The following is an 11,674-nucleotide window of genomic DNA, read 5'->3' as shown; positions in this document are numbered from 1 at the left end:
TGCCTCAGCCTCCCAAGTAGCTGAGACCACAGGCGCCCGCCACAACGCCCGGCTATTTTTTGGTTGCAGCCGTCATTGTTGTTTGGTGGGTCTGGGCTGGGGATTTGAACCCGCCACCTTAGGTGTATGTGGCTGGTGCCTTAGCCGGTTGAGCTATAGGCCCCGAGCCTGAAATAGACTTCTTGATTGACACACTGTGGGTTGACCCATGTGATGGTTTGCTTCAGTTTACATGCAGTGTTTTTTTCCTCTTGAGACGGAATGTCCTTCCATTACCTTAGCTAGAGTGCAGTGGCATCATCATAGGTCACTGTAATCTCAAACTTCTGTGCTCAAGCAATCCTCCTGCTTCAGCCTTCCAGGTAGCTGGGACTATAGGTGTGCGCCACTACTCCCAGCTAGTTTTTCTGGTTTAGCAGAGATGGGGTATCACTCTTTCTTAGGCTGGTCTTCAACTCCTAAGTTCAAGTGATCCTTCCACATTTAGCCTCTGGGATTACAGGCGTGAGCCACTGCACCCAGCCGTACGTGCAGTGTTTGATGCTTATGAAGGATACAAGTAAATGTTAGCTATATATTTCCCCTTGTTAGGTATCTTATCCTTTTCTAGTTTTGCAGATGGAGATCCTCTGAAACTATGGTTTCTAAAGAACATTTCTGCTTTCAGTAAAGTGGAATTGACGTGCATGGTAAAACACTGTCCTCTCAATGAAAGTAACTTCAGTGGGTGCCGTGGTTTTGATTACGGCAGAGCTAAGCTTGTAAAAATGCTACTCGAATTTTCCTTGTACAGATTTTCTCTCAGCAAGGGTAGAGTACTGAATAGGATTTATTCTTTATCTTATTTATCATCTAAAAGTATGTGGTGAAAAATGTTTATGATTTTTAAAAATTATGGATCTGATAAATTAATTTAATCTTGGAAAAGTGATTTCTCTAATTTTAATAGCTTTTCAGTGAAAAGTAAACAGAAATTTAAAAATGAAATAAACCAGAAACTTTCTTCCCATAAAAGAAAACATGACCTCTTCTGCAGTAGCACGAGAGGAAAATGAGGAAATCCTGTGAATTGAAGGGCTGGAGGGAGAGCCCTGTGACACTTCAGCTCTGGGAGATGGGCAGGTAGTACCCCATGCCCACACTCCCGCAAGGCCCTTCCCTCCTCTTACTCCCTCCTTTACTGGCTCTGTCTTCTCTGTTCCATCTCAGGATTCCTCAGGTCTCAGACCTGGGTTCCTGCCCCCGATTCTACCCTTATTTTCTTGGTGACCCATCCATTCCCTTGGCTTTAAACATCTTCGCTTTCATGACTCTCAAACTTAGATCTCCAGGTCAGACCTCTCATCTGACTCCAAACTCAGATATTCACCTTCTGCCTTGACATCTCTACTTGGTGTCCCAAAACTTTAACATGTCCGGAGAGAAACTTTAGATTTTTCTTAAAAGTCTTGCTTTCCTGGATTTCTCTGGCAGGAAGTGGCATCTCACTTTCCCTCACGGCTCCTTCACCTGCCCCATCAGATTCATCTGTAAGCCCTTTTCATCGTATCTCCCCAAGTGTCTCCCGGATATCTCCCTGTTTTCCCCACTTTTACTGTCACTTTTGAGTCCACACCCTGTGTCTCCTCTGGGCTGCCCCTTGGCTCCCACTCCTGCCACCTCCTGGACTGTACGCAGTAATGCCAGAGCCCTCAGGATGTCTGTGGTAGGACAAGAGGGTGCTGCTTTTCTTTTTCCTAAGTAAAAATGTAAATATCTCATTTCATTTCTGGAAGGGTTGGAGATTAAGCCCTTCTGTCTCTGCGGGAAGGAGCGTTAGTTTTTGTATTATTCAAATTCTGCTACTAAAGGGCCCACAGAGTCCACTGTGAGAGCCAGGATGGCAAAGGAACAAGGAAGAATTACACAGGTGTGGACTGAAGGCTATTACGAAGGGTGCGTGCGTGTGTGTTTGAGATATGCATTAGATGTTCAAGCAGAGGAAGGCACACTGGGGCTAGATGGAGTGTTTAGAGTAATAGGAGCAGGTCAGGTGTGGTGGCTCGTGTCTGTAATCCCAGCACTCTGAGAGGCCCAGGAGGGTGGATTGCTTGAGCTCAGGAGTTTGAGACTAGCCTGAGCAAAAGTGAGACCCCATCTCTACTAAAAATAGGACAACTAGCTGGGTGTGGTGGCACAGGCCTTGGGAGGCTGAGGCAAGAGGATTGCTTTAGGCCAAGAGTCTGAGGTTTCTGTGAGCTAGGACATCATGGCACTCTACCTAGGGTGACGGAGTGAGATTGTGTGTCAACAAACAAACAAACAAAAACAAAAAAATACAGATCAAGAGAAAGAAAAACCTTCAGAAGATTCCTGATTGCTTAGTAAGACCTACAGTGACCACAGCACAGGTAGTATTTGAGCACAGTTAGAGGTTTCCAGAGAAACAGAAACAATAGGGTAGAGATACACATGTATGAACATGAGACTTAGAGAATTAGCTAGCATGGTTAAGAGGCAGAGACATCCCATGATCTGCCATCCACAGCCTGGAGAACCAGGGAAGGTGGTGGCGTAATTTAGCTTGAGTTCAAGGCCTGAGGATGAAGGTGGAGTGGAGTGAGGGTGAAAGTCCTGGTCTGGGTCTGAAAGTCTGAGAACCAGGAGCACCAATGTCCAAAGCCAGGAGAAGATGGGGGTCCCAGCTGAAGCTGAAAGATAGGGAGAGGGAGAGAGAATGAGAATTTGCTTTTCCTGTTTCTTTTTTATTCCTTTCAGGCCCTAGATGGGTTGAATGATGCTCAAACACACTGGGAAGGGCCATCTGGTTTACTGTTCCTGTGCTGATCCTTCTGGAAACACCCTCCTAGACACACCCAGAAATAATGTTTTTCAGCTACCTGGGCATCCCTGAGCCCAGTCAAATTGTCATAAAATTAACTATCACAAGTACCTGAGTCCCATCACAAGCACCCTTGCAGAGAGTGATTGATTGACCTGAGATGGGCACATTCACAGCACTGGCATTTCCCAGCCCCTCTTTGTTCCTGTCATCAATATGTTTGAGGATTTGTTTGTCACCATCCTTGCCTGTTATTATGCAGCAGGTCTGTCACCTGATCAGCCCAAACTTTCCTGGCTTATATCTGTGGGTACCCCGCTCCCAGACACTGCTGTGTGCATAGCCTTCAAAAGGAGAGGTGGTCCCTTGGACACCTGGTGGTATGGTCCCTTTGGAGCTGTACTTGGGGAGGCTTGCCTGAACTAGAGTGAGACCCCTGGTTGGGGCGTGAGAGAATGACCTTTCCTGCTACACATTACTGGGATCACATCACTCCCCTTCAAGCTCTTTTAGTGGCCTCTGCAGCCTCATCCCCTGTATTGCTGTTGTGCCCTAGTTACAAGGTCCCCCATAAATTACTCTGAGACTGCTCTGATGCAAAGGCAAGAGGCGGTTTTATTATCAGACTCGAGTCAGGGCCTTCTACTCTTCCCGTCGCAGCAGGAGAGCAGAAGAGCCCCGATTCTAAAATGGAAGGGGGTTTTAAGGGGTACAGAAAGAAAGAAGGGAGGGGTAGTATTTGTCTTAAGCTGATTGGTCTGGGTAGATGCTGTACAAGGGGGCAAGTTACAGGACGTGTGCACAGTGGAGCCAAGACAAAGTAAAGGAGGGGGGGTTACACAACTTCTCTGGTATGCAGCTTCTCTAAGTATAGCATAGGGAGTAAACACAACGTCCCTGAGATGCAGGTGCAGCCTGAAGCTCTGGGTGTGGGCAGTTTAGGGAGTAGTTAAAATAAAGTTAGTTTTGGCCCTTACATTGCCATATTCCCCCCTCGCTCCATGCTGTGGTTACCTTCAACTTTCTTTCATTTCATGCTTTCTTTCACTTTCTCAGAACTTTTATTGCTTTCTATTTTCTCTGCCTTCAGCAACCTTCCTCCTATTTGCACAGCCATGTCCTTGTCATCCTTTGGCTATTATATCATTCTGTTTAGTTTTAAAGACAAAGTCTCACTATGCTGCCCAGGCAGGCCTTGAACCATCCTCCCGCCTCACCCTTCCTCCCGCCTCACCCTTCTGAGTAGCTCAGACTACAGGTGCTTGCCACTGGGCCCCATTATGGTTATTAGTTTAAATGCCACTTCTCTGGAGAAGCCTTGCTGACCTTTCCCCTCCCCTTACTCTCCAGCTCTGCCCTCATTTGTTTCCATTATGACGCACAGCTACTAGTGATCACTTTATTTGTGTGCTTTTAGTCTATATTATTTTCTACTTAACTATATTTCTTGGCATGGGATTGTTCCTGTTTTTCTAACCATTGTGTCACCAGCATTTAGTATAGAGCCTGGTATACATTAAAGACTCCTCCAAAATTATGGAAGAATAACTTCAAATACTTGTTGAATGTTTACTTTGTGCCTAGTCACAGGAAATGGATCACCCCACCTAATCTTTAGCAACCTCTTGAGGTAGGTAATGATTGCTCCTTTTTCTAAAGATGAAGAAACAGGCCCAGAGAAATTCAATCACTTGCTCTAGGGCACATGTTTGGTTAGTAGCAAAGGCAAGATTTGAACTCAGTTTTAAGGTCTGTGCTCTCTCCAAGGAGGATTCTGTTAATATTTTACCAGAACAATGTAAAATGTACTAGTCACTCAACCAAGGAAAGTTGTGTAGGGGATTAGAGAGGGAGAGCAAGGTTACAGATTCAATTAACTGGTCTCTTCATCCTAAGTAAGGGAACAGCTTCATAGAGGTCAGGCCAGGAAGAAGTAGATTTAAATGGCTAAGTGATGGATTTTAGGTTAGAAACCACACAGTGAAGAATTTTAGTGGTTCTTTAGTAAAAAAAATTAAATTAGTAATTATTAAATCTGGAATATTTTAACATTATGGTCACTGGAATAATAAATTCTTGCCAGTATGAGTAGGAGAAAACAAAAAAGATTATGATTATAAAGGTGCTGACCATTTCTTGGAGAGGGACGGTAAGGGCTGGTGTTAGAATCCTTTAAAGCTCCTGTGGGTATTTTGCTTTCTGGAGTCATTGTTTAGTTTATATTTCAGAGAAATAGTAAGGGCAGTTGCTGTGTCCTTTAGGCTCTTTTCCTTGATAGTATGAAATAGAAAATTTAAGGAAGTAACAGCTTGTTATCAAATGCCCTGTGTGCCATTTACTGTTAGAAAATGACGTTAGCATTTGAGGTTTCATGGACTGTGGAATCTTCTTAGTAACCACTTTTTTTTTTTTTTGAGACAGAGCCTTAAGCTGTTGCCCTGGGTAGAGAGCCGTGGCATCATAGCTCATAGCAACCTCCAACCCCTGGGCTCCAGCGATTCTCCTGCCTCAGTAACCACTTTTAAAACTCTGAGATATGTAAGTTCTGAGGAATGAATTGGAGAGTTACATTGCTTCAGAAGGCCCATTTCTAGACTAAAACTCTAATTTGTTTGCTGAAGGGCTGAATTTATGGAGATGATTACAAACTCCCTTAATATATTTCCAACCCAACACTTTCCTATACAGAAAACCAGTCAATTTCAACATACTAACTTGTGAGATAATGAATAAGGAATATTTCCCTCAATATTAAAATAAGACTATTTGTAACTGTGTTGATTAAATTAAAAGAAATCAATCATGTTCCTTTCTGGAGAATCAAATATTCATTTGCAATAGAAACATTTTTGTTGAATTCCAATTTATTTCATTTTTTATTTTTTTTGAGACAGAGGCTCACTATATCATCCCTGGTAGAGGACTGTGGCATCACAGCTCACAGCAACCTGAAACTCTTGGGCTTAAGTGATTCTCTTGCCTCAGCCTCCCGAGGAGCTGGGACTACAGGTGCCATCACAATGCCTGGCTCTAAATGATTGCAGTTGTCATTGTTGTTTAGTAGGCCTGGGCCAGGCTTGAACCCTGCAGCTTTGGTGTATGTGGTGGCCAGCACCCTACTCACTGAGCTACGGATGCCAAACCTTGAATTCCGATTTAAATGAGGTTCAGGGAGACTGAAACAGGACAGTGGCATTTTAGAGAGTGATCATTCTAAATTCTATGCAGTGTGTTTGCGGCTCTCCTTTTCAACTTTCTCGATAAACACAGCTAATCACATTGGTTTAATCTTTTCAAATGAAGTAGCTATGTTCCAGAAAGTTTCCTTCAGGTTGATCTAATGTTTATTTCACGGATTAGAAGATCTCTCACCCTCTTTCAACCCCAGTTCTCCCAATATGGTAGAAGTGAATTCACCAGGCTCTTTCTTGTTTCTACCTTGGCTGACCAGTAGGTGGCAGTGGTTGTCCTGACTGCTACCTTAAGGCTGCTTTCTTCCTCTGTGAACCTGAGTAGCCAGTTATTTGTTTTATTCTTGCTGTATCCATTCTGATTTGTGCAGTCTGATTTTTGAGTTCATCTGTGATCACAGTAAGGAGAGCCCCATGTCAGCTAAAGTGTCTTTGATACCTAGATAGCTTCTTTTCCCAACCTTGGGGATTATATCATGTGGTCCCAGAGGGTATTCAAAGGAAATTACCAATTCTTTTTTATTTTATTATTTAAAAAAAAAATTTTATTGTTGGGGATGCATCGAGGGTACAAGAAACCAGGTTACACTGATTGCATGTTTGGTGAATGGAATGGTGAGTGCTGGTGGAATGTCTGAGTGAATGAACTTTTTATTTTAATGGTTAATGGCTTGCTATAAATCAGGGGTATCCAACCTGTGGCCTTTGGGTCACATGCTGATAATGTGAGGACTTTTTTTTCATATCTGTGGTGTCAGATGTCATGAAAAGTATGCATAGACCTTTCCCTTTTTGCAAATCAGCTCTCATTCCTGTTTGTGTATTTAGTGTGTGGTCTAAGACAACTCTTATTCTTCCAATGTGCAGCAGAGAAAAAGCAAGGTTGGACACCCCTGCATAAATCAAGGCAGGTGGCTGGGGTGGGGGAATTGGAGGAGAGGAGGCGAACCTTAGGTAATGTGAATCTAGATGAAGGAGCATGGATTTGCACACGGATAAAAGCTCCGGCTCTTTTTCAAATATCATTCCCCGGCCTCATATAAATTTTGCTTGTGCTATTATCTGTCATTCAAACAAGGAAATAGTCAAATACTTTTCCTAGGTAAGTAGTTGATGATAATGTGCAAGTGAAAATGCTTTCCCTGGTTAACCTTGCCCAGTTACCTGACTGGAGGAGAATATTCTGTGTTGCACAGTCATTTGCAAGCTTGTCATTCTGGCCTGGGTTGTTTAATATTCACAACAACTCATGAGACAGTTTGTGTGCTTGAAAAAGTGGGGAGGGAAACATGATTACAATTTTATAATTAACTCTTGTTTTTTGTGGAGCTTTCTCTGTTCAAATGGTGTTGTATGTATTTAAAAACACACATTGGGGATTTTTACTTATGAAGGCCTGTTTGATTTTCCAAATTATTTCGAATCTTACTACAAGCTTCATTAAAGAGTTGAGCCATCTTTCAACCAGAGCTACAACAGTTTGCCTTGCTACCGTGTTTCCCCGAAAATAAGACCTACCCAAAAAATAAGCCCTAGCAGGATTTCTATGCATTTGTTAAATATAAGCCCTACCCCCATATTAAGACCTAGTGATGAGTGTGGCTATGCAGAGTATCTACCTAGCCACGCCATGCATTTTGGAGCAGAGTGGTAAGGAAGACTGGGATACCTTTTATCTGCCACAGCTCCTTTCTCTGATCCGTTGGTACTTATGCAGGTGTGGGTGCATGTGCACGTGTGGTAATGGGGGTCACAGACATCCTATTGTGCACAGGCGAATGGCTAGGGGAAAGGAGTTCACGAATCACTAGCGCCAGCCCCACCAACAAGGTCGGCTCTCCCTGTCAGGTTCCAGAAGAATATGACTTAACTGTATATTCTTTATTGAATAAATGTAGATTGTTGTATTATACGTAATAAAAATAAGACATCCCCTGAAAATAAGCCCTAGTGTGTCTTCTTGAGAAAAAATAAATGTAAGACAGTGTCTTATTTTCTGAGAAACATGGTATGTTTGTCTTAACTGTCATCAAATTCTTCTAACCAAAAGATTTTTTTTTTCTTACTTTCCAAGCCTTACACCTTTCTTAGTCTTGGTGTCTTCCTTTCTGAAGATGGGTTTCTCATTGTTTCCAGTGTGTTCAGGAGTTACACTTGGTAGAGGCCAGTTTCAGGACCACTTTAGTAGGGCTTTGGTTTATAGTAGAAATAGCATTGACATTGGCATTGGAGTTAGATCTGGGTGTGAATCTCAGCCCTGCTATTAATAGTATATTTACTTAGCTATGTCAATCTTAGTTAGTGACATAAATTTTACGGCTTAGTTGTCCCATCTTTAAGATGGAGACAATAATCTCTTCCTCACAGTGCTGGCAGGATTGAGATGCAACATGTAGAGCCCAGAATGATGCCTGCTACCCGGTTAAGTGCTCAGCTGTATGTGTGGTCATTGGCCTATCAGATAGCATTTCTTAGAATTGTATTTCAGATAGGAGAAATAGATTGGCACTATTTTATCTTTGTCCCTTTGTGTCTAAGAATACTCAGGGACAACTTTATTTCTCACTTGGAATAGAAGAATGGTTACTTGGTGGAACAAGATTCGTTGTGGCCAGGAGGGAGGAGCAGAATGTCATGACCTTGATGAGAGGGCTCTGTAGCTGGCGCGGCTGCTAAGGGAAGCCCAGGCCAATGTTTGAGCAAAAGGCCCCAACCTTGGGGGAAGGAAGTATGCTTGGAAACTAAATTAAAAAGCATAATCCAGGGCCATCGAGAGGAAGCCAGGCAATTCATTGAGAAAACATTGACTGGGAATTTCCTTGTACCAGGCACTGGGTTTACCAAAGTGGGGCACAGGGAGTTTATAATCTAGAGAAGAGCCCCATAATTATAATACAGTGTGGGAAGTGTGATCACAGTGGTGCGGAGCAGGTAAAGAGTTAAGGGACCTGAGAGTAAAGGAGAGACGTATTCCTAGGAGAGCGATGAGAGGCAGAGGGTTCCAGAAAGCCACACTGGAGCCAAAAACTAAGTGAAAGTAAATTGTGGGTCAGTGGTGAAGAGTGGGTTGATTCCCTCTTGTTTCTGGTCCTTAAAGGGAGTAAGAAGCAAAATCAGGGTAATGAAATTGGTTGTGGTGATACATATGGGATGTTCTCAGAAGAGTCAGACGCTGCTCAAGGAACAAAGAGATGCTGCCTGACCTCTCAGGAACTGAAAATTCGACCTTGCTTTCATTGACTGGAAGCAGCGATTATTTAAATGGTGCTAGTGATCTGAAATAGTTCTGATGAACCAATTTTTCTTAAATTTATTTTTTTTTGAGATGGGAGTGTCACTTTGTCACCTAGGCTGCAGTACAATGGTGTGATCATAGTGTTGGGGGCCTACTGCAGCCACACACAAACCCTTCCCCCCTCCCCCCTCCTCCTCTGCTCCAAAGTCAAAGACGCAAAGGATCTGGCTGACACCCCAGAAGTTCACTCTCAAAGACCCGAACCTGACAGGCAATGTGTGGAATGTACCCACTGGTCAGGCCCCATATAGAAGAGGTATCTAACTGCCCCTAGGCACAGATGCCATCTTTGCATGGCCCAGGTGGGTCACCCTCCCCTTTCAATAAACCTGGCCTGAACATCTCCTCTGTGGCCTCTCTGGATGCCACTGTTCCTACCTTCCATATGGTGCAGAAGACCCCAGACTGGTGGTTGACTGGAAGCTGGCTGCTGGTCTCTCCAGTCACCCCAGTTTTCTCAGAACCTAGTGTGGTTGTGCCCAGACAGGACTCTGGGACCTGCCTGTCTGTTGGAGAGCCCTGGAGGATTTCACCCCAACTACCATTCAAATGTGAGTAAGGTCTCTGAATAGCTCCAAACAAACCCCACCCTTATCTTGCTGTTCACCTGTTCTGGGCCTTTCTGTCCTCACTTTATGTCCTAACTAGAGTGTTTTAGCCTGGAGTTGTGCTCCCTTCTGGAGTCTGGTACCCAAATTGTTTCATCTTCTTTTCATCTCAAGCCTAACACCAGACCCATTTTTAGGCTTTTTAAGGTCCTGGGACCTTAAGTTCTGTCAGAAAAAATTGGGGTGCCTGACCTTTCTCTGTCTCTCTTCTTTCCTCTTTTTTCTGCTCCTGGGTTTTGGGAAACAAGGGATGCCTTTTTTCACATAGAGGGAGGACATCTGAGACATGGGAACTGGCTCTTTCATAACGCCCCCCCCCCCAACAGACACTCCCTGGGGGTGTCTCCTTCAACTCGAATACAAACCAGAAAATAGGGTCTTTAAGGGCCGGGAAGGTGGCTCAAGCCTGTAGTCTCAGCACTCTGAAGGCTAAAGCCAGTGGATTGCTTGAGCTCAGGAGTTTGAGACCAGCCTGAGCAAGAGTGAGACCCACATCTCTAAAAATAGCCGGGTGTTGTGGGAGGGCCTATAGTCCCAGGTCCCCCGAGGCTGAGGCAAGAGGATTGCTTGAGCCCCAGAGTTTAAGGTTGTATGAACCATGACACCACTGCACTCTACCTAGGGTGACAAAGTGAGACTCTGTCTCAAAAGAAAAAAAAAAAAATAGAAAAGGCAAATTAGCTTTACAAGTAGGGAGGTTAGGTTTTCCTGCACTGATTATTCCAGTCGCAAGTATAATACAAACGGGAATGACACAGTTGACGCTTTGTTTTACCATTGTCATCCAGCCGTGTCATAAAGGCATTTTTCTGTTTAATGGAAAGAGGCAAGTGGGATTTATACAGATTCACTTGTAAATGTTGGGTTGAAAATTTTTGTGTCATTTTTCTCAAATAGAGGCTATACAAAGGGGAGCAGAACGGGGAGAGAAAGTTGCCCAGGAAGAAACAGGGAGAGGTGCTGAGGGTGTCTGACTGTGAATTGAACTTGGCCCGGATCTCAGGGCTGTGAGCTTCTTAGTTCTAATTCTGCCCCACAGCGCTTGAGACCACAGAGCACGCAGAGGGAGATGGACTTCTGCTTAACTTAAGGTGACCAGACTTCCTGCTTTTTAACAATTTGTCCTGCGTCCCGCGGCGTTTTAAAGAAATCCCAATTTTTGGAGGCAGTTCAGGTCAAAAATGGCAGCGGCTGTGTTCAGACTTTCTGGGCTGTTGGGGCGGTCGCGCCCACGGCTGAGGTGGCCCACGTCCAGTGGTGTCCACGGCGAGGAGGGCTCAGCTCGCATGTGGAGGGCCCTCACGTTCTTCGTAGCCCTTCCCGGTCTGGTAGTGAGTATGCTGAATGTCTGCTTGAAATCCCGCCACGGAGAACACGAGAGACCTGAGTTCATCCCTTACTCCCATCTTCGCATCAGGACCAAGCCCTTTCCCTGGGGAGGTGGTAACCATACTATTTCACAACCCTCACTTGAATCCGCTTCCAACTGGTTGTGAAGATGAATAAAGAGAACCTCTTAGACTACTACCCAGACATTGGGGACCACGGCATCAGTTTGGACCATTCTGCTGCACATGGACCAGAGTTAGTGTACAGGACCTTAAGCTCACCTTCATTTATCATATGATTGCCAGTCTTCCTTCCCTTTACTTGTGGCGGGAGATGGCTTAAATAAACTAAGATTGGTTAAAAAAAAAAAAAAAGAGTCCGCCCCCGTCAATGGTGTCCCGCTTTACCAATGTTAAAATCTGGTCACCTT

General features: G+C 44.3%; 1 pseudogene; it reads left to right on the top strand.

The window, feature by feature from the left end:
* The first annotated feature begins 11,096 nt into the window (after positions 1 to 11,096).
* Positions 11,097 to 11,421, top strand: LOC111723302 (annotated as a pseudogene).
* Positions 11,422 to 11,674: the final 253 nt, after the last annotated feature.

This window comes from Otolemur garnettii, unplaced genomic scaffold, assembly GCF_000181295.1.
Source record: "Otolemur garnettii isolate 467f Iridium unplaced genomic scaffold, OtoGar3 scaffold00010, whole genome shotgun sequence".
In the NCBI taxonomy this organism is placed as follows: domain Eukaryota; kingdom Metazoa; phylum Chordata; class Mammalia; order Primates; family Galagidae; genus Otolemur; species Otolemur garnettii.
Note: the sequence above shows the minus strand (reverse complement) of the source record. Positions and strands in the feature narration are given on the sequence as shown.